Source organism: Panthera pardus, unplaced genomic scaffold (assembly GCF_024362965.1).
Source record: "Panthera pardus isolate Hobbes unplaced genomic scaffold, ASM2436296v1 HiC_scaffold_1, whole genome shotgun sequence".
NCBI lineage: Eukaryota > Metazoa > Chordata > Mammalia > Carnivora > Felidae > Panthera > Panthera pardus.
In genome coordinates, this window is record NW_026526654.1 from 902,561 (window position 1) to 926,725 (window position 24,165).

Genomic DNA, 24,165 nt, shown 5'->3' on the forward strand with positions numbered 1-24,165 from the left:
TACGAAATAATTGCAATGTAAAGATACTAAAATCATAATAAATTAATTATAATGAAAATACCAAAGAAAGCGGTCCATGGAAATTGGTATCCTAAAACACTTTATATCATTTAACGAGCTATAAGTTAGCTGTTGACAGGTTACATTCACTACATACCAGACTTCTGATTTGACCTAATTTCTTCTTGAGATCCCGTGTTTCATCTTCTAGAAGAATTTATGATGTAACTTCTGGGGAAGCCTCTGACATAGACTGTTTCTTCAGAGTATCAGCCAGTTCTTGTTGAAGTTGTCTCACAACTACCTAATAAGACATTTCTGTTACAGATTTTCTAAACCATCTTATTATTAAATTATGTTAATAGACAACTCTCACATACGTACTTTGAGAAATATCAACACATACATCAATTCACCGTCTTTTTGTAACACATACACAATTTTGTTCACTGAATTCAAAGACACAAAAGATGTTTTCTCCCTGCCTAGTTCTGATTTTTTATGGTGTCTCTTTCCAGTCTTAACATGACAATTTCATCCTGCAACATGTGGTTTTTATGCAACAGACCTTGTGTTTTCTCATGATTATCAGAAAGCTAAGTAAAACCAAGCACATTTTCAGATAGCACTCAATAAAATGGCAGTATCATGATTTTCTTTGAAATGAAAGTATCATCTATGTTTCAACAATGAAAAGGTTGCAGGGGGTGCCAGGGTGGTTCAATTGGTTAAGTGTCTGACTCTTGATTTTGGCTCAGGGAATGATCTGACATTCTGTGTGTTCAAGCCCCACATCAGGCTCTGTGCTGACAGTCAGGAGCCTGCTCAGAATTCTCGCTCTCCCTCTCCCTGCCCCTCCCCTGCTTGTATTCTCTCTCTCTAATGAATAAAGAAACATAAAAAGAAAGGAAGGAAAGAAGGAAGGAAGGAAGGAAGGAAGGAAGGAAGATTACAGTAAGTGAATATCCAACTGGAAAAAAATACAGTTGGCTCCAAATCTCACATTTTATACAAGCATAAGTTCCCAAAAGTTCAGAACTTTAACTTAACATAATGAAGGCATGAAAGTAAAAAAGAATTGGTGAGAAAAGTGTTCAGAATCTCAGAATTGGAAAAGCCTTTCTCTGATTTACAACAAACCCGAAGGCCTGAAATAAAAGATTAATAAATCTGACTACACTTAAAAATTTAGTTTACAGTAGATATCGAACAAGCTACCCCACAGTAAAATCCTTAGCTCTGCATATACTCGGACAGATTAAATATCCTAAAATTCTTCTTTCCTGAGAATATTTCATAGATATCTACTTTGCTACCATTTCCATAGTCAGTTATAAGAATTATATCTATTGATAACTGACAAATCTAGGCACTGTACTATAATAGAAACACTTCAACATACATCAATGAACTCATTTGGTTATAACAATTCTAGAATGGAGAGATTAAAATGGTGAGCTGCAGGACTCTGCCCAGGTCTTCTCACTCCACAACTAGTGCTCTTGCACCAACCACTGCCACTTCTCTAGTGTAAATACACAAGTGCGAAAGAAGTCTTGTATTTCAAAATACTCATAGGAAATAAGGTGAAATTTATACATCTCTTAGAAAATCATGAGATTATTTACTGCTGCAATAACTTGTATTTCCTCTTCATGTGATAACAGTAACAAATAGAAAAGAGGGAAATACACTCAAATATTTTATTAGGAATAAAATTCCTATCAATATATTATCATTAAGTATATACCACAGCATGACATTGTTATCAAAAGTTCCTTGTAATGAAATAGGATGCTACTTGAAGCAAAACTGTTACTTTTCTCAAAAGTAGGAGACTTGATACCGAAAATATGATCAGGGAACTGGCTACACTCGTCCTCCTGTCCATTAGCGAAGTGTTCAACTAACCTAGTAATATATCAAGGCAGTGAAGTAACTGTTCAAAACCAAAACACATGTTGCTAGTAGAAATAGTTTTGTGATTAGGGAAAGCTCAATTCCTACAGAAAGTAATAAAAGCCTCTCCTTTGGATGAGGACATTATGAATGTCACTAGTTGTTGCAGACAAATGCATTTAATCAAGAATATTATTTTATCCAGTGAAGCAAAAATGCCACCGTCCCCATGCCCCTCCGCAAAATATATGTGCTTTTAAAATCCTCTATAGTTTCCATGAACAGAGTTCAGTTTCATATATACATATATATATTTATACACACACACGGAGTAAAAGTAATAACTAAAACATAGAATGTATACAAATACATACACACATGTACTTCCAAATAACTAAAGAAGATACCTTAGAATTAGTTTTCTTCTGAGCCATTTCTACCTCCTTTTGCTTGTAAAGGTGATTGTTTAGACTTCCATCTTGTAAGACTCTGGCCTTCTGATCTGGAGAAAGTTGCCACTGAGTGTCATTGCGCTCTTCTACAACCTGGAGACACATTTCATTATGATTCTGGTCTCATACCGTTAAAAAAAAAGTTCAAAAATTGAAGAGGAAAACTTTAAAAAAATGTTCAAAAGAACATGATCCCATGTTTAAATTTATTTTAAACCTAAATAATATATATTGAGTCAAAGGGATATTATAAAATATATATGTATTGCACTATGTAATATTGATGGAAATACAGTTTTTATCAAAATCTTATTTACGTGATTTTTTGTGGCCTTCAATTCCATGTTTAGCGTTCTAAGAGCGAGTTGAACTTGTTTTCTTTCAACTTCTTTCTTATAATAGTCTTTGTTGCTCCTTAACTTTTCCCTAATATTTTCATATAACATATCAGGATTTCTTCTTTCTTCTTCTTTTTCTTGTTTTAAGGTCTATCTGCAATTACATGCGCTTCTTTTATTTTTTTTAATTCCTTTTTTTTAACATTTATTTACTTTTTAAGACATAGATAGAGAGAAAGCATGAACGGGGGAGGCACAGAGTGAGAGGGAGACACAGAATCGGAAGCAGGCTCCAGGCTCTGAGCCATCAGCCCAGAGCCCGACGGTGGGCTCGAACTCACGGACCCCGAGATCGTGACCTGAGCTGAAGTCGGATGCTCAACCTACTGAGCCACCCAGGCACCCCTACATGTGCTTCTTTTAAAATTTCAAAAAAAGTTCATTTTATGATCTGGTTCCACAAATGTTGGCTTATTATTCAAATGAAAAATTACTATGTTCTCCAATTGTTTTCCTTGTAAGGCTCATGTTTTTAATTTGTCATTTTAATCTCTTCCAAACCATATATACAGTTGAAAAAAGCCAGGAGAAAGCATTATGCAATTTAGTTAGTTTTAGTCAGTAATAACCTGGTAGATGTTGTAGGAAAGGAAGTTTGAAATTATTCAGGAAAGTTAGAGTTGAAAATTATCCCCTTTCCCACAGGTATAATTATTCCTCCATAGGACAGATAATTCAGTTTCTCATTAAAAGGAGAAGTTGCTGTTTATAAGCAAGTTTATCAATTTCCTGGAAATAAAATTTCCACTTGACGAAACCTTACAGGTACCTCCAAAAATGATGTGCAGTGTAAGAGAGCATTTGTGGATGTTGTTTACACAACATACACGTGCACTGTCATCCAAGACTATGCTGACGAGTCTAATATCTGTTGCCTATAATTTTTGTTTCTTCTTCCACAACACTTGCAACTTACCTTGTTGAGGGTGATTACCTACTTTACGAATCACTTAAACGTCCCTTTTAGAACAACACAGGATACGTATTGATTAAGTAAACAATAGAGTAATATGACCTTTCAGCATACACTCTTGAATTAAATGTTATGACAGAGATGTTGAAAAAACTTATCAGTAATCACTTTCCGTATTACTTTTTTTAATGTTTATTCATTTTTGAGAGAGAAAGGGAGAGCCCATGCAAACAAAGGGGGAGAGAGAGAGAGAGGGAGGCAGAAAATCCGAAGTGGGCTCTGCACTGACAACACACAGCTCGATGTGGGGCTCAAACTCACGAACCCTGAGATCATGACCTGAACCAAAGTCGGACGCTTGACTGAGCCACCCAGGCGCCCCCAGTTTACATTGTTTAAATTTTTTGTTGAGAGAGAGATGACACAAGTGAGCGACGTCAGAGAGAGAGCAAGAGAGACAGAATCCCACGAAGGGCAGACAGAGAGGGAGAGACAGTGAGAGAAGAGGAGCTCACCCGAAGTGGCGCTCGTGCTCACCTAAAGCCGGGCTCGAGCCCACCCAAAGCAAGGCTCAAACTCACGAGATCATCACCTGAGCCGAAGCCAGATGCTTAACCAACTGAGCCACGCAGGCACCCCCACTTTACCTTTTAACCCCTGCATGTTAAGAAGCAAACGGATCGATTTAGGGGAATTTTACTGTCTTGAGAAAATTGACCATTTTATAATCTGTTGGTAGATACACAAAGTAATATAAACTTTCCTGAGAACAATTTAAAAAATATGGATCAAAGTCTTTTTTTTAAATTTTTATACTTTAACCAGATTATATTATATTGAAGAATTGATTCCAAGTAAGTAACCAGGCATGTAGAAACAGTTTTATATAAAAGACATTCCTGACAGCATTAATTAAAATAATGAAAGATGAAAAACAAGCAGAATTCAATCTCTTCAATAATGATGTTTCTTGGACTATGGTGGACTTTTATATGGCCGTTAAAATTGTGATTTGGAATACACATTAAATTATAAGTATATTCTATTAAGAACTTGCTGTGTTATTTCCAAGAATCGCACACCTCACAGCACTAAACAAGTATTCTTTCCAGGAAAATCCCATAAGGTAAGTCAGCAATTACAAAATTTTCCCTACACATCTGTAGTATAAAAGGAAACAGTTGAAACATTTCCTTCAAGCCAAGAGCAGAATTCACGTTCCCATTCCACTTTTTGATGCTCTAACCGTGATATCATGTCTTTGGCTTCTCGTAGCTCGTTTTGTAGTGCACTAACCATTTTTTCCTTTTTTGTCATTTTTCCCATAAGAAGTTTACAGTGATTTTTTGTTAAGTTTCCTTAATTTCTAATAAGAAACACGTATATCTTGGATTTTCAAGAAGCCAGCATAATCTGCATCAGAGAAGAAACAGAAATAAAATAAATGAGTACTTTTTGTATATACAGGCCTGTGCATCTTCAATTCACTCATTCACACATTGAATAAATATATAACTTCAATGGAAGATGTTACACTCAGCTCTACAGATACAATAGAGAAGACCCCTGGCTCTCGATTAGCTTAAAGTCTAGTGAAGGAGAAAGACAACTCAAACGGTAATTCTAAATTCAGATAGTTCCTATTAGAAGACAGAGTTCTGTGATCATAACTTGATCTAGATTGGGCCCAAGGAAGATAGATGTCCCTGACGAAGAGATAACTATACTGAGGAATGAAGGAGGAGCAGGAGGCAATTAAGCAAAGGAGGAAGACAAGCACTCTCGACAGTCTAGAGCATGTGCCGAAGTTCCACTGTAATCTGCTCCTGGCCAAGATGGTGTAACACGTACTAATTGATCTTCCTACCTGAAGCAAGCCAAAACAAAACAGACAAAATACAATTTTAACATGATTTTCAAGACGCAGAACTTCAATGAAGGAACATGATCCCTGAAAACCAAACACGTTTGCCTAACATGTATGCCCAAGCTCACTGCCTTGAGAGAGATTTCAGGCTACGACACAGGAGACATAAATTATTTAAGTAGATTTCATCAGACTCCTTGATTCGAGGAAGCAAAACTGAGAGTCGGGTGAAGTCAAGGCAGATAGAGACGACAGGTCAGCATCCAGGAGACGAGAAAGCAGGACACAGAAAGAACCCTGGGCATCTGCACAGGGTCCCCTTTGGCTATTCGGCAGAATAACAACCAGTGCATACATGGAAGGAAGTCATCAAGGGAAAAAAATCTGAAAAGAGTAGAGGAAACACTGCCTGCTGCTCCCACAGCACAAGGGACAGTATCTATTCACATTAGCTAAGATAGAAAAACTCATAAAACTCCATCAACCCCCCCAACTGTTTAAAATCTAAGCACACCTGCTGGAATGACCAACCCACCAATATGAGTAGGGAAATAAAGCAACCAGAGTCACAACAGAGAGCATGAAACACACTCCAAAGATACCTGTTGAAGGGCCAGGCCCTGGAAAGTGCTCACAGGTGCAGGACACATGACAACTAGGAAAACACATAAAGTACCGAACACTGATGAAATGTAAGAATTCTCAAAAGAAACTCCAGGAAGAAATGAGAGCTAGAGAATTGCTCAAAACGATATAAACAATATCGGTTCAAGAATTTAGAATAATTTTTGTAAGATTAAAAGCTGAGCTTACAAAAAAGCATAGAAGACAGCAGAGAATCTTTTGCTGCAGGGATCAAGGAACTAAGAAATTGTCACAGCAATTAAGAAATACTGTAAATAAGATGCAAAATAAACTAGATGCAGCAACAGCAAAGATGGAGGAAACAGAGGGGAGAATAAGTGACATAGAAGATGAAATTATGGAACATGACGAAGCCAAGAAAAAGGGTGATAAGAAAATATTAGACCATGAGGGGAGTATTAGAAAACTAAGTGATTCGATGAAATGTAATAATATCCGGATCATAAGACTTCCAGCGTAAGAGAGAGATAGAAAAAGGGCAGAAGGTTTACTTGAACAAATTATAGGTGAGAACCTCCCTAATCTGGAGAAGGAAGCAGACATCCAAATCCAAAAGGCACAGACAACTCTCTTCAGATTCAACAATAGGTCTTCTCCACAGCATATCATAGTGAAGCTGGCAAGTTACAAAGAGAAAAGAGAATTCTGAAAGCAGCAAGGGACAAACGGGCCTTAACCTACAAAGGTAGACACATATGGGTAGTAGCAGACCAGCCAGCTGAAACTTGGCAGGCCAGGAGGTGATGGTAGGAAAAAGGCCATGTGATGAATAGGAAAATATGCAGCTAAGAATCCTTTCTCCAGCAAGGATGTCATTCAGAATAGAGGGAGAGATAGGCTTTCCCAGAAAAACAAAAACTACAAGAGCTCATGACCCCTAAACCAGCCCTGCAGGAGATCCTAAGGAGACTCTGTGAGTGGAATGTTGTCAAGGCTACAAAGGACCAGAAACATCACCACAAGCATGAAAGCTCCAGACAACACAATGACATGAAATCCATATCTTTAAATAATCACTCTGAATGTGAATGGACTAAATGCCCTTATCAAACACATAGGGTATCAGAATGGATTAAAAAACAAAATCCATCTATATGCTGTCTACAAGAAACTTATTTGAGACATGAGGACACCATTAGATTGAAGGTTAGGGGATATAGTAGCATGTATTATGCTACTGGAAGTCAAAAGAAAGCTGGGGTAGCCATACTTAGATCAGACAAATGAGATTTTAACATAAAGTCTCTAACAAGAAATGGCGAAGGGCATTATATCATAATTAAGGGATATATCCATCAAGAAGAGCTAACAATTGTAAATGTTGGTGCTCCCAACTTGAGAGCCCCCAAATATATACCTTGATTAATCACAAACATAAGCAATCTTATTTATAATCATATGGAAATTGCAGGTGACTTTAATACTCCCTAACAACAACGGACAGATCACCTAGGCACAAAATCGGTAAAGAAACAAAGGCCCTGAAGGAATCGCTGGACCAGATGGATTTGACAGATCTATTCAGATATTTCATCCAGCAGCAGCAGAATACACATTCTTCTCTAGTCTACGTTCTTCTCTAGTCTACATTCTCCAAAACAGATCATACAGTGGGTCACAAAACAGCCCTCCATAAATATAAAAGAACGGAGATCACACCATGCGTATTTTCATTCACAACACTATGAAAATTGAAATCAAACAAAAGAAAAAGTTTGGGAAGCCTCTAAATGCAAGGAGGTTAAAGAACATCATACTGGAGAAAGAATGGGCCAACCAGATGATGAAAGGAAAAATGAGAAAAAATATATGCAGGCAAATGAAAATGAAAACATGACAGTCCAACCCCTTCGGGATGCAGCAAAGGCAGCCCTAAAAGGAAAACACATTGCCATCCAGGCCTTTCTCAAGAAATAAGAACAATCTGAAATACAAAATCGCACCTCACACCTAAAGAAACTAGAAGAACAGCAAAGAAACCCTACAGCCACTAGAAGAAATAAGAAAGATTAGAGCAGAAATAAACACTATAGATTCCAAAAGAAAAACCCCAAAAAACAAACAAAAAAATAGAACAAATCAATGAATCTAAGAAAGAGTTGTTTTTTTTAAAGAGTAAATAAACTTGATAACCCCCTAGCCAGCTTTCTCAAAAAGAAAAGAGAATCCAAATAGATAAAATCATGAATGAAAAAGGAGAGGTCACAATCAACACCACAGAAATACATTTATTAGAGAATACTACGAAAATGTATATGCCAACAAACTGGACAACCTGGAAGAAATGGACACATACCTAGACAACTACACATTACACAAACTCAAATGTGAAGAAATAGAAAATTTGAACATACCCATAACCAGAGAAGAAATTCAATCAGTTATCAAAAATCTCCCAAGAAATATGATTCCTGGGCCAGAAGTCTTCCCCCAGGAATTCTACCAGACATTTAAAGCAGAGTTAATACCGATTCTTTTCCAGCTGTTGAACAAATGGAAGAAAAGCTTCCGGACTCTTTCTATGAAGCTAGCATTACCTTGATTCCAAACACAGAGACCCCACTAAAAAGGAGAATCACAGGCCAATATTCCTGATGAACATGGATGCCAAAATTCTTAACAAGATACTAGCAAATCCAATTCGGTAGTATATGAAAGAATTCTTCACCATGATCAAGTGGGATTCATTCCTGGGCTACAGGGCTGGTTCAATATTCGCAAATCAATCAAAATGATACATCACCTTAATAGAAGAAAGGATACGATCACTCATATGATCCTGTCAATAATTACAGAAAAAAAACATTTGACAAAATACAGCATCCTTTGTTAATAAGAAACCCTCAAGAAAGTTGGGATACAAGGAACATACCTTAACATCATAAAAGCCATATATGAGGAGCCTGCTGTGAATATCCTCAATGGGGAGAAACAGAGAACTTCCCCCCTACCCTGCCCGCCGAAGATAAGGAACACGAAAGGGACGTCCATTCTCACCAGTGTTATTGAACATAGTGTTGGAAGGCCTAGCCTCAGCAATCACACAACAAAATGAAATAAAACACATCCAAATTGGCAAAGAAGAAGTTAAACTTACACTTTTCGCAGATGGCATGATACTCTACATGGAAAACCCGAAAGACTCCACCAAAAAGCTGCTCCAACTGATAAATGAATTCAGCGAAGTCACAGGATACAAAATCAACACACAGAAATTGATTGCACTTCTATATACCAATAATGAAGCCACAGAAAGAGAAATCAAGAAACCGAGCTCATTTACAATTACACCAAGAACCATAAAATACCTAGGAATCAACCTGACCAAAGCTATAAGAGATTTGTATCTTGAAAACTATAGAAAACATATCAAAGAAATTAAAGAAGACACAAAGAAATGGAAAAATATTCCATGCTCATGGACTGGAAGAAGAAATATTGTGAAAATGTCGATAACGACCCAAAGCAATCTACACATTCAGTGCAATCCCAATCAAGGTTGCACCAGTATTCTCAGAGCTAGAACAAACAATCCTACAATTTGTATGGAACCACAAAAATCCCAGATAGCCAAAGTAATGTTGAAAAAGAAAACCAAAGCTGGAGGCATCACAATCCCAGACGTTAGCCTCTACTACAAAGCTGCAATCATCAAGGCAGTATACTGTCGGCACAAAAAGAGACGCAAAGGCGAATGGAATAGAGAATCCAGAAATGGACCCACAAATGTATGGCCAACTAAACCTTGGCAAAGCAGGTAAGAGTATCCAATGGGAAAAAGGCTCTTTAGCAAATGGTGCTGGGAGGGCTGGACAGCAACATGCGGAAGAATGAAACAGGACGTTTCTTACACCGTGCAGAAACTCAAAATGGATGAAAGGTCTCAATGTGAGAGAGGAAACCATCAAAACCCTGGAGGAGAACACAGGCCACAACCTCTTTGGCCTTGGCTACAGCAACTTCTACTCAACACACCTCCGAAGGCAAAGGACATAAAAGCAAAACTGGACTCTTGGGACCTCATCAAGGTAGAAAGCTTCTGCACTTCAAAGGAAACAATCCACAAAATTAAAAGGCACCAACGGAATGGGAGAAGATATCTGCACATGACATATTAGATAAAGGATTAGTACCCGTACTCTAGAAAGAATTGGCCAAACTCAACACCCTAAAAACAAATAATCCAGGGAAGAAATGGGCAGAAGACATGAATAGACACTTTTCCAAAGAAGACATCCAGATGGCCAACAGGCACATGAAAGGATGTTCAACGTCGCTCATCATCAGGGAAATACAAATCAAAACCACATTGGGATACCACCTCCCACCGGTCAGAGTAGATAAAATTAACAATTCAGGGAACAGACATTGGTCAGGATGTGCAGAAATGCGAACTCTCTTGCACTGTCAGTGGGAATGCATGGTTGGTGCCGCTGCTCCAGAAAACAGTGCGGAGGTTCCTCAAAAAATTAAAAATAGAATTACCCTACAACCCAGCAATTGCACTACTAGGCGTATATCCAAGGGATACAGGAGTGCTGATTCATAGGGGCACATGTGCCCCAACGTTTATACTATCAAGAATCACCAAATTATGGAAAGAACCCAAATGTCCATCAACTGATGAATGGGTAAAGATGTGGTTTATATATACAATAGATATTACTTGGCAATGAGACAGAATGAAATCGTGCCATTTGCAACGACATGGATGGAACTGGAGGGTAGTATGTGAGGTGAAATCAGTCAGAGAAAAACATATATATTTTCACTCAAATGTGGATTTTGAGAAACATAACAGAAGAACATGGAGGAATAGAAGGGGGAAATAGTTTCAAACAGATAGGGAGTTAAATAATAAGAAACTCTTAAATACAGGGAACAAACTGAAGGTTCATGGAGGGGTGGAGGAAAGGGGAGAATAGGTGATGGGCATTGAGGAGGGCACTTGTTGGGATGAGCACTGGGTGTGGTATGTAAGTAATGAATCGTGGGAATATATTCCCAAAGCCAAGAGCACAATGAATACACTGTATGTTAGCTAACTTGATAATAAATTGTATTTAATTAATTAATTAATTAATTAAACTACAGCCATGTGTGTATGTGGGGAGGGGAATCTAACAATACACTAAGAGATAATTTGTTGTTAACAAATGGGGTTTATCCCAGAAATGCAGAGTTGGTTTAAGTTTCAAAAACGAATTAGTGTTATTCACCATAATAACAAATTTTAAAAAAGAAAATTATATGATCATCTCCGTAGATAAGTTCCTTGTCAAAATTCAACATCCATTCCAGATAAAAACTTTTGGCAATCGTGGAATACAAGGGAACTTCAAAATGATTTAAAACAAAACAAAACGAAACAAGTCATGATAACTCTACAGCTAACGTTGTATATAATGGTGAAAAACTGAATGCATTTCCTATAAGATCAGGAAGAAGACAGGAATGACATTCACTGAATGACTTCTTTTGTTCAGCACTATACTAGCAGTTCTAATCAGGGCAAACAAGATAAAGCAACAAAGGACATCCAGATAGAAAATGAAGTGAAACTGTCTCTATTAGCAACGACATGGTCAAAAAATAGAAGTTGGCAAACTCCAACCTGTGGGCCACGTTACTTGTTTTGGTAAATTAAATTTTATCAAAATACAGCCATGTCCATTAATTTATGCAGTATCTATTGGCTGCTCTTATAGTACAATGGCAAAGCTGATTAGTTGTGACAGAGAATGTATTGGCTACAAGTCTACAGTATTTACCATTGTTAGTAAAATAGTAGTTAAAAATGAATTTTTATGACCTTTGCTTATATAGAAAATTTGACAGAATTAAGAAAAATGCTACTAGAATTAATACAAGAATTTACCATGGCACATGGATCTCTCAGTCGGTTGAATGTCTGTCTCTTGGTTTCAGCTCAGGCTATGATCCCAGCCTCATGGGATGGAGCCCCATGTCAGGCTCGCACTGAGCATGGAGAGTTCTTAAGATTCTCTCTCTCTCTCTCTCTCTCTCTCTCTTTCTCTCTCTCTCTGCCCCTCTCCCCTGCTCATGTACTCTCTCTAATATTAAATATATCTATACATATAAATTTATCAAGGTTGGAGGATACAGAATCTTTACACAAAAATCAACTGTATTTCTATATATTAGCTATAAAGAATCAATAATTAAAATTTCGGGGCATCTGGGTGGCTCAGTTGGGCTCAGGTCATGATCTCACCGTTGGTGAGTTCAAGCCCCACGTTGGGCTCTGTACTGACAGCTTGGAGCCTGGAGCCTGCTTCAGATTCTGTCTACCTCTCTCTCCGCCCCTCCCCAAGTCATGCTCTGTCTCTCTCTCAAGAGTAAACATTAAAAAAAATTAAATTTAAGATATATTATTTACAACTGCACTGAAAATAAAAAAAACAATCACAGTTAATATCATAAAAGACAGAAAGACCTATATATTAAACACTACAAAATATTACTGAGAAAATTTTAAAAGGCCTATATCAAGGGAGAGATATATACTCTGTTCAGGGGTTAAAAGATTCAATATTGTCAAGAAGTCAATTATCCCCAAATAAATGTGTAGATTCAACATAATCTAAACTTAAATTCCAGAAGACCACCAGAGTTGGTTTTTGTTTGTTTGTTTGTTTGAAGAAACAGACAAACTGAATCTAAAATTCACGTGGAAATGCAAAGGATCCAGAGTAGCGGAAGAACACTGAAAAGAACAGAGCAAGACGACAAACACTACCTGATTTCAAAAATCCTTATAAACTGGCAGTGATTAAAACAGCATAATATTTGGACAAAGATGGACAAAGAGATCAATGAGACAGAATAGAACCAATACTTAAACCCTCACACATGTGGCCAACTGATTATGACAAAGGAACAATGGCATAAAGTGGAGAAAACACAGCCTTTTCAATAAATGGTGCTTGAACAACTAGATATCCATATGCAAAAGAATGAACTTGTGTCCATACTCTGTATCACAAATAAAAAAGAATATAAAATGGGTCATAGATCTAAATGTAAGACCTAAAACTATAAAACTTCTAAAAGAAAGCATGAGATAAAAGCTTTGTGACCTTGTGCTATGCAAATATTTCTTAGATACGAAAACCAAAAGCAACAATCATACAAGAACAAATGCATATGTAAACTGGACTTCACCAAAAAGAAAAACTGCTCTTCAAAAACACTGTTGAGACAAGGAAAAGTCACAGAGTGGGAGAAGAAAAACCTTGCAAAAAAAAGGGAGGTGAGAAAGGAACTGTATCTAGCTCTTTCCACCATCTTTCTGTGCCACCATCATGATGCATGTGAATGTCATGGCAGATGCTCCCCAAAGCATAATACTGAAAAGAGAAGCAAACTCCAGGTTCTTACTAGGCCATGCTCCAAAGACATTGTCCTTTTTCTAACTGTGATGATGGTGACACTGGTTACACTGGTGAATTTAAAATCATTGATGATCACAGAGTTGGGAAAATTGTTGTGAAATCACAGGCAGGTTAAGCAAGCATGGAGTGACTGGCCCCAGAATTGATGGACAATGCAAAGATCTAGAAAAATGGCAGAATAATCTGCTCAGTTTGGTTTCATTATACTGACCACCTCAGCTACAGTCATGGACAATGAAGAAGCAAGATGAAAACACACAGAAGGGGAAATCCTGGGATTCTTTTTCTAGGGATGTAATATATATGTGCAAATAAAATGCCTCAGTGGAAACAACAACAACAACCACAAAAAAAAAAAGAAAACAAAATAAGAAGGAACTGTGTCTAGATTATACAAAGAATTCTGAAAACTCAACAATTAAGAACACAAACAAACAAATTTTTTAAAAAACCAAAGATTTGGACAATTCAAAGAAGATACACAGATGGCAAACAAGCACAGGAAAATATGCTCACCATCATCCGTTATTAGGGAAATGTATATTGAAACCATAATGAGATATATACTAAATATCCATCCGAATGGCTAGGATTTAAAAAGCTGACAATACTAAGTGTTCATGAATATGTATGTAGGAATTGGTGCTGACACAGACTGCTGGTGGGAATGGAAAACCATACTACTCCTTTAGAAAACAATTTGGCAGCTTCATAGTAAGGGACTCTAAAGGGACATGAGATTTTTAAGGGTGATGAATACGTTAACTGTCTGGATTATGGTTATCGTTTCATACGTGTAAACATATGTCAAAACTATCAAATGACACACTTCATATATGTGCAGTTTACCTAACTAAAGCTGTTGGAAACAAAAAGCTCTTTCACAGGAAGAACGTCTAAAACATTGGATAAGACACAGACGGAAAGAAGGATGTAAAACCATACAAGATGAAGCCAGAGGACTGTGGCCTTTAACCTAATAGCAATGAGAAGTAATAGCTATGCTTTAAGCAAGGGGGTACCATGATGAAAGACACATTTTTTAAAACATATACTAATTATGGTTGCAGTGTAGACCAAGGTCCTGGGAGGTAGAATGGCAGGGAAAACATTCCTGAGGTTATTTCAGTCATCTAGGAGAAAAATAATGACCTGACCTGGGTGAAGGCACAGAAGAGAAGCAGAGTTAAACACATTAGATGTGCCATTCCCACTAAGAAAGGTACAGTAGAAATGACGACTCTCTGGCTGAGAGGATACAATAGTTCTCCTTTTATTTTAATATAAAACATATTTCTGAGATGAGCAGCTCTATAATACAGCAGTGCTCTATGGTGCAGTAGTAGGCAAGGTGTGCACATATTACTACAGCAATGTACGTAAAAAGGCTTCCTACCTTTACAATCCATGCCAAGTTGTTCAATCAGCAACATGAAATTCTTAGAGTAAGACAACTCACAATGCTCTGAAGCTGTTTCAGATGACTGAATGAAGCCGACAAGGTCATCCATAGAAGTAATTTGCTTTTTGACCTACCAATGAATAATACCATTTCAAAATGTCCCCCAAATATTTATAAAATATACTAGGTGTAGAGAAGTGATAAATAGCCATCTTTTTATAAAAGCAAAAACAGGGGCATCTGAGTGGCTCAGTCCGTTGAGCATCCGACTCCATTTTGGCTCAGGTTATGACCTCAGAGTTCCTGAGTTTGAGTCCCACGTTGACCTCCACAAGGACAGCATGGAGCTTGCTGGGGATTCTCTCTCCCCCTCTCCCTCGGCCCCTCCCCCACTTGTGCGTGCTCTCTCTCAAAATACATTTTAAAAATAAGTGAATGAACATTTAAAAGCGAAACCACAGAGACTTTTTAAAAGAACGGATTTTTATCAAAAAGACACTGTTATCCATAGCTAGTATTTCTAAGTAACTTTTTCACAGCAAATGTCTCTACAACAAAGGAAGATTTTCTATTTTTTCACTACATCTTTCATAATTTTTTGCCACTGAACAATATTCCTAACAAATATGTATCAAAATGATATAATAAAATAAAAATAAAATAAATAATAAATAAAATAAAATTACATTGTCTCTTTTGCTTACCTTGTTCTTTTTCTTAGAAATTTTCTTTGCAGGTCTGAAAAAACCCAACAATTCTTTTCAGGCAAATATTAAATACTTAAAATACAAAGCCTATCTAAACCTATTGCTTCTGATATAAAATCTCTGCATTTGAAACTAATTTTCTACAAAGGGGATTAAACAACAGAGTAACATTAAACCATATGGAAAACATATGGAAAACATATGGAAAACCATATGGAAAACATACTACTGCTAATATTAACAAAGGATTAGGTGTATCCAGTTCTAATATATGTGCTGCTGAAGCAAGCACAACAAAGTACTAACGTTAGGTAAAAACTAAAAAAAGCAAAGGAAAATCCTAATGCTACTAGCATTATTTGATAGGAATGATACCATTGTTTGTGTTGTCATTTTACTAAAAATAAGCTTTTACTGGCACTAAAACCTACTTGGAAAGTGCAAGTTAACTCCCTATATGAAAGAACCCCTTTTTAACAATCATGATATTAACGTGTTGAAGAGTCACTATGCAGCTACTCTCTAGGCATTACTATGAGCACTTTACATGTCTTCAAGGTAATTGAAGCCCCACAACAATCCTATGAAGTAGGTTATTATATTAGGTATTTTACACAGGAAGAAAATGAGGCACAGAAAGTCGAAGGGACTTGCCCAAGAAGCCCTCGTCGCTGGCCAAAAACAGACCCTGAATTCAAACCCAGGAATGTGCCTTCAAAGCATGTGTTTTATACTATGTGGTTAAAGTAATACTCCAGTGTTTCTAACTAATATGACAGCAAATGAATCTATATTATGATTCGATTTCTAGCTATAGTGATATATAACAATTTCTGAATCTTACATATTTTTAAGAGACTTTATACTTGGCAAGATGGGAAATATACTTTCAATAAACTAAAGATTTGCTTCTTCTAGAGAAGTTCCTCAACAGGCATTCGTTCATTCATCCATTCCACTGTTTATTCCCACATTCAACACATACTTATTGAGCATACAATCTGTGTCAATGGCACTGTTGGTACAGGAAGCATGGTTTTTGTAATTTAGAGCTCTCTAGTCCAAAAGGAATAATCTGTTATGGATTACTAGTTTATTTTCCAATTGTAAATGAACAAAATCTTCCCCTTTCCCCAGAACCGAAATAATATTAAGTTAATAGAACCAGATACTTTAAAGTCCTTAACAAAATCATAGCTATTTGTGATATTATCAAAGGCACTGCATATTTAAAAGCATCAAGGAAGGATTAGTTTTATTCAGAATGGCCTCAGTGTTTGCATACATTTATGATAAGGGTGTGTGTGTGTGTATACAAATATATACATATAGAACTTATACACATATACTTATATATACATATATAAGAAATTATACATTTAATTTGTATATTATGCATATACATATACATACAATATGTCTATTATACATATAATATACATATAATAAATATACATATACATACATGTCAGAAATTATATAGCCATATATATATAAATATATATATAAATATATATATAAATATATATATACACACTTGCAAACATACATATATATTTTTAAATCTGCATATTCAATTGTATGAGAATACCCCATTGTGGAACCAATTCAGAATAAACCAACTTCTTGCACAAAATCACATGAATAAGAGTACTAAAGACAATTACTATAATCTTTAAAAGATAATGTAATACAATCAACAAACTTCCTAATGTTTGGAAAAGCAAACAATATTAAATTAACTAACCATGTCTATCTCTATTGATCATTTCCAACAGAATACACACTCTAAAAGCTCCCATCTTAAAATAAAAAGAGAAAGAAAATGCCTTTGCAATTCACATTCTTTTTCAGTTATCATCCATTTCTCTATTACCTTTCCCAAATAAATGCTCTAAGGAGTTGTTTACAGTTACTCATCTTCCATGCTTCCATGGTGACTACTGAAACTGCTCCTTGACAAAGTCACTTACCTTCATCATAAATTTTCAAGCAGTGTGTTTGATATGTTGAGTATTTCTTGCTTTAGCTTGGACCTACCTACACTACAGCACTTTATTTCCACAAAAGGTAATCACTGCTAAAATTCCTTCACAGGCACATAAAGAATTTATAGATTTTTACCTGATTTCTTGCTGATCCTTTTCAATGAAATGGCTGCAATCATTCTTTTGTAGTGGACCACCAGTTAGGGAATCTGCCTTCTGCAACACTGATGTGATCACAGATACTTTTGAAGTCCCTTTTTCATTTTCACCTTTCTTTAACTTCTTCATATGTAAACCAGGTTCCTTCCTTAAAAAGCAAAGTCATTAAAAAGCCATAAAAAAGCCAATGCTTTCTAATAATTTTACTGATAAAGAATAAAAAGACAATCTTCATCAAGTTCTGAATTTTACCCATCTGACTTAATTTGATTAATTCAGAGAACAGTGCTGAAGTACCAACCATACACAAGGAAATACTCATCTGTTGCTTCAAACACAGGTAAATATACAATTAGAATACAATGTGATTTGTAAGAATGGACATGTGAAAAGCTGTGAGGACAAGAAAGGCTTTACTGAAGAGGGAAAATAAACAACAGAGGTCACCAGGGAAAGAAACGGGAGAAAACCATTTTCTTAGAGATTAGAATGTGAGCACAAAGATTACACAGATGGCATCTAGGTGCCTTGAAAGGAAAAAGTATAAGCTTTTAGGAACTTGGAAAAACATCATAAAATACATGGAAGCAAGTAGTAAGAGATCAGTCAGGAAAGAAATTCTGAAGAAACTTGAAGGTTACACTAAAAAGTTAGAGTTCATTGCCTAAAGGCAGGGACTCTTAGACATGGGAGTAATAACTAGATGTGTGCTCTATTTTTGGCTTTGCTTTTAAATATAAGAATGCTTAATTTCAACAAAGTTTTAAAGTAGCATGAGGTCCATATAACAAGAAAGGAGAAATCAGTGAAATATCTTAGGGGAAAAACTCTTTTAAAATACCCATATGTCAGAGCGATATCAGTATCATAGTTGAATAAGATGTACCTTGTTGCGTCTCCCGACCTACAACAAACTGGCATCTTATCCACCCACGGGCAAAACTGCCTTTGCAGGAGCTGTGGGAACCTAGCACTATATTCCAAGGGACCGAGGAAAAGTCTTGCCTACCCGTGCATCAGGTAACAGGCTGACATACTACAGTCTAATCTGTGGACCTAGCAATAGCCCATAAAGTGCCTCCAGCCCCTCCCTCTCAGCCACATCTGGGAAGCCCTCCCTAGAAAACACTCTCTAAGATAATCACCCGTGGATGAGAGAGGCTTTTTGGAAAACCAGGTCTCCTGCAGAGAATTTCCAGCATCCCACTGGAGCAAAAAAATCAGGTTTGGACACACTGAAGAGGTAGTCATTAAAGACTGGAGGAGGTGACTGCTACTTCAAATGCAAAGACAGCAATGCAAAACTACAAAGAATATAAAATATCAAGGAAATATGATACCATCAAAGGATCACAATAATCTTCCATAATCAATCAGAAACACATGGAGATCTGTAATTTGTTCAAAAGAGAATTCAAAAATAGCAGTTTTAAGGAAACTCAGTGAGTTACAAGAAAAACACAAAAAGCCAATTCAGTAAAATCAGAAAAACACTCTATGAATAAAAGGAGAAGCTTAACAAAGAGCTGGACATAGTAAAAACTAACTAAACAAAAATCCTGGAGCTGAAGAGTATAATGAAGGAGATGAAAAAAGCAAGAGTGATCACTGACAGGAAATGGATCAACCAAAAAAAAATGTGAATTTAAAGACAGGAACTATCAAATTATCCAGTCAGCAGAGAACAAAGTAAAAATAATGAAAAAGTGTGAGGAAAGACTATGTGACTACAAGTGAACCCTCATAAGGCTATTCACAACTTCTCAGCAGAAACCTTACATGCCAGGAGGCAGTGGGATTACATATCCAAAGTGCTAAGAGAAAAAAGACTACCAATCAAGAATACTTTACTCAGCAAAATTATCCTTCAGAAATCAAATTGAATAAATACATTTGATATACCGCATTAACAGGATAAAAAAAAAATTATATCATCATCCCAGCATGTGAGGAAAAAGCATTTGACATAATTCATCTTTTCAGGATAAAAACTCTCAACAAAGTGCGTACTGAATTGTCACACCTGGACATAATGAAGTCCAATATGATAAGCCCATAGCCAACATCATATGCAGTGGTAAAAAACGGAAAGCTTTTACTCTAAGTTCAAGAACAAGGCAAAGTTTCCCACTTGACCACTCCTATTCAACAGGATAGAGGAAGTCCTAGCCAAAGCAGTCAGGCAAGAAAAGGAAATAAAAGGCATCCAAACTGCGAGATCATGACCAGAGCCAAAATTGGACGCCTAACCGACCGAGCCACCCAGGCGCCCCTGCATATTTTTCTGATTCAGCACACTGAATGTATCCTGCCACTGCTTTCTTGCCTGCCAAGTTTCTGTGGATAGGTCTGCTGCAAACCTGATCTGTCTTCCCTTTTAGGTTAGGGAACTTTTTTTTTTTTTCCTTTCTGCTTTCATGATTCTCTCCTTGCCTGAGTATTTTGTGAATTTGATTATGATATGCCTTGTTGGTCGGTTTTTGTTGAATCTAATGGGGGTCCTCTGTGTTTCCTGGATTCTGATGTCTGTGTCTTTCCCCAGGTTTTGTAAATGTTTTCCGCTATCATTTGCTCACATAACCTTAATAACCCTATTTCTCTCTCTTCCGCTTCTGGGACCCCTATGATTCTGATGTTCCTTTTTAATGAGTCACTGGTTTCTCTAATGCTTACATCATGCTCTTTTGCCTTCATCTCCCTCTTTTTTTTTTCTGCTTCGTTATTCTCTATAAGTTTGTCCTGTATATCATGGATTCTCTGTTCTGCCTTGTCCATCCTTGCTGCCACTGCATCCATCCGGATTGCAGCTCAGTTATATTATTTTCAATTTCATTCTGGCTATTTTTTACTTCTTTTATCTCTGCAGAAAGGGATTCTAATCTATTTTCGACCCCAGCTAATATTCTTATTATCGTGATTCTAAATTCTGGTTCAGACATCTTGCTTGTATCTGTGTTGATTAAATCCCTGGCTGTGGTTTCTTCATGCTCTTTCTTTTGGGGTAAATTCCTGCTGAATTCTGTGGTTCGGGTTGTGCAGATTGTTGTGTTAGTCCTCCAATCAGTGTTCTAGGTGTGTAGGATGGTTTCGTGTTGGCCTGGCTGTATTTCATGGATGGGAGACACACACAAAACTTCCATGCTGTTCCGCCATCTTGGCCCCTCCCCCCATTCACAAATATTTTAAAAACTTATCTCAGGGTACCTGGGTAGCTCAGTCGGTTAAGCATCCAACTTAGGCTCAGGTCATGATCTCACAGTATGTGAGTTTAAGCCCCACGTGGGGTTCACATTGGGCTCGCCACTGTCAGCGCAGAGCTTGCTTCAGATCCTGTCTCCCTCTCTCTCTGCCCCTCCCCTGCTGGCTTGCTTGGTCTCTCTCAAAAATAAACAGTTAAAAAAATTATCTCAATAGATGTGAAATAAACATCTTTTAACATTCAATATTCATTCATGACAGAACTTAGAAAACTAGTATTATAAGAGAACTTCCTTAATATACTTGTAGCAGAAAGACCCTAAGTGACCCCATAGTATCTGCCCTTTAGTGTTGTCACCTTTTCTTTATAAATCTTTTCGCTTAAGATCTGTGACTTGACTCTAGCTATTAGAACATGGCACATGTAAAGGAAAATTGCAGACATAATTCAGTTAATTCAGAGTTAATCAAAAGGAGGATTATGCTAGGCAACCCTGATCTAATCACGTGAACACCCTTCAAGGAGGAGTGAGCTTTCGCTGAAGTGACATTCTCCTTGCTGGCCTCCTAAACTAAGCGGCCGTATTGAGGAATTCTACGTGGCCAAGAACAAGGAACAGCCTTGCTCTAGGCTGAATATTTGTGTCCCCACTCACCCAAATTCATGTGTTAACTCTTAATGTTCAACGTGATAGTATTTAGAAGTGGGGGATTTGGGAAATGATGAAGTCACGAAGGTGGAGCCCTCATGAATGGGATTAGTGCCCTTATAAAGGAGGGCTGTGAGAGCTCCCTTGGCCCTGTGCCAAGCAGGAAGACCAGCGTCCATGAGCCAGGAAGCAGGCCGTCGCTGTACACTGAATCTGCCAGTGCCTTCATTTTGGACTTCCCAGCCTCCAGAACTGTGAAAAATAAAACTTTTTTTTTTTTTTTTCATAAGCCTATGGTATTTTGTTAGAGCAGCCCAAAAAGACTAAGACAAGTGTCTGGGAACGCTTAGGACCTAAGCCTCCAACTAGCCTCCAGCTAGCAAAGAGCTGTGGAAATGAGTCCAGTCATACGGTCACAAGGAAATTCTCTTATAAACAAACTCAATGGGCTTGGAAGCAGATTCTTCCCCGTTGAAGCACCCAAATGGGGAAGCGCAGTCTAGCAGACACCTTGAGTACAGCCTTGTGAGAACCTGAACAAAGGACCCAGCTAAGCCATTGCTTAGCTTCTGGCCCATAAAAATGTGAGATAAATGCGTGTGGCTTTAAGACACTGTGTGGATGGTGATCTGTTGTAAACGGCAAGAGCAAACTAAGAGACTAATAAAAGACGCACACTTTTAAAAACCCCACTATCTACATAGTTATAGAAAACTACTTTTACATGTTGCAATTTCAAGAAGACATGAACACTCACTATCCTCACATTTACTCAACGTCATTCTTGTAGTAGGAAAGAAAAAAAATGAAAGCTCTAGGAATTGGAAAGAAAAATGCCACTATTTATAGATTATATGTCACTGCATGTACCAAATCCAAAAGAATCTGCAGATAAAACACTCGAGTAAAAAACAATATATTGTGGGGAATAATCTTAGATAATTAAAAGACTAGTTGTTTGGAAAAATCAGTATAAGAAATGTCTTTCCTTACAAACTGTTGGCCGATTCGATGCAATTCCAATGAGAACCGGCTTTGGAGAGCTTGCCAAGTTGATTATAAAAGACCTGTGGAGCCCTTCTTCCTTTCTTCTTTCTCATCCCCAACATTTTAGTTCCCAGTCCTAGAAACAGAGGCATGGAGTTGTGGGGGTCCAGAGTGAGGTGTTAGAGCTTAGAATGGGGAAGGCATTATGTGTAGGACAGTCACCCTGCACAGTGTTGGAGCTCAAGTGAGAGCATCCCTGAAAAGTGAATGGTATAGAATAATGAAGTATCACAGCCTGAACAGGGTAGGGAGGCATCTGCACAGGGGAAGAATAGCCCAGTGGGGGTTTTCAGAACCTGCAGGGGGGCAAGTCATCTGCAGAAGAGGTGGCCTGGCACAGGGTGTCTGAGAAAGGAGATATTTACATGTCTCAAAGTACTTCCCCATAAAATACTAAATAATTGGAAAGTGGAAAGTTAACATTCCAGGCGAGAAACCTGGCAGATACTACCTCCGGTGGCCAACATTAACATCACCAGTATGGGGACAAATCAAAATTGTAGGTCACATGATAGGATGCAAAGAGTAGGTTGTAGTGATACTCTTGCTAAACATGTATGGTCTGAATTTTACCATAAGGAAGCCTAAGAAAAATCCACATTGAAAGACATTCCACATTACTGGAATTTACTCGTCAAAAGGTTAAAAGTCATGAAAGTCGAGGAAAGACAAAGGAACTGTTCTGGAGTGAAAGAGACTAAGACACACAATTCAATACATGGCTCTAAACAGGACCTTCCTTGGTATAACGTATACTACAGATAAGTGACCAAACTTAAAAAGAATTATGAGGAATAAATGATAGAATTATACTGAACCCTTGAACAAAAGAGTTTTAATGGGTGCACTGACTACACACAGATTTTTTTTTTTTTTCAGTACTGGAAATGTAATTTCTTTTATAATTTTCTTCATGGTATTATTTTCTGTAGCTTACTTTAAGAATATAGTATGATACGTATAATATACAAAAGATTACTGGTAGTAGTAGTGGTTAAGTCTTTGGGGGTCAAAAGTTGTTCATGGCTTTTTGACTGTGGGGGGCGTGGTCAGAGCCCTTAACCCCGTTGTTTAAGAGTCGAGTGTATTAGAGTTAATGTTCTGATTGTGAAGGTTGTATGGTAGTTATGTGGAATGTACTGACTTGTAGGATTTAAATGCTACAGGAATCAGGCATCCCATTAGCAGTTTACTTGCAAATGGCTCTGGGGCGGGGGGGGGGGGAGTTTTTTTTGTTTTGTTTTCTCTAATTTTTCTTGTCTCTAACTTTGTTTCCAAAAAGCAAATCAAAAATAAATAAATGAATAAATAAATAAATAAATAAATAGAAAAGTTGAAAAGCCTTAGGCAAATCTTATTTCTCCATGTGGAAAGAGCTACGAATCAGTGTTTACAATTAAAATTATAGATAGGTTTTATGGTAGT

The 24,165-nt window shown here is 37.2% G+C and overlaps 1 pseudogene; it reads right to left on the reverse strand.

Moving 5' to 3' along the window:
• LOC128776567 (ankyrin repeat domain-containing protein 26-like) overlaps positions 1–21,922 on the reverse strand; it is a 50,197-nt pseudogene extending 28,275 nt beyond the window's left edge.
• Positions 21,923–24,165: the final 2,243 nt, after the last annotated feature.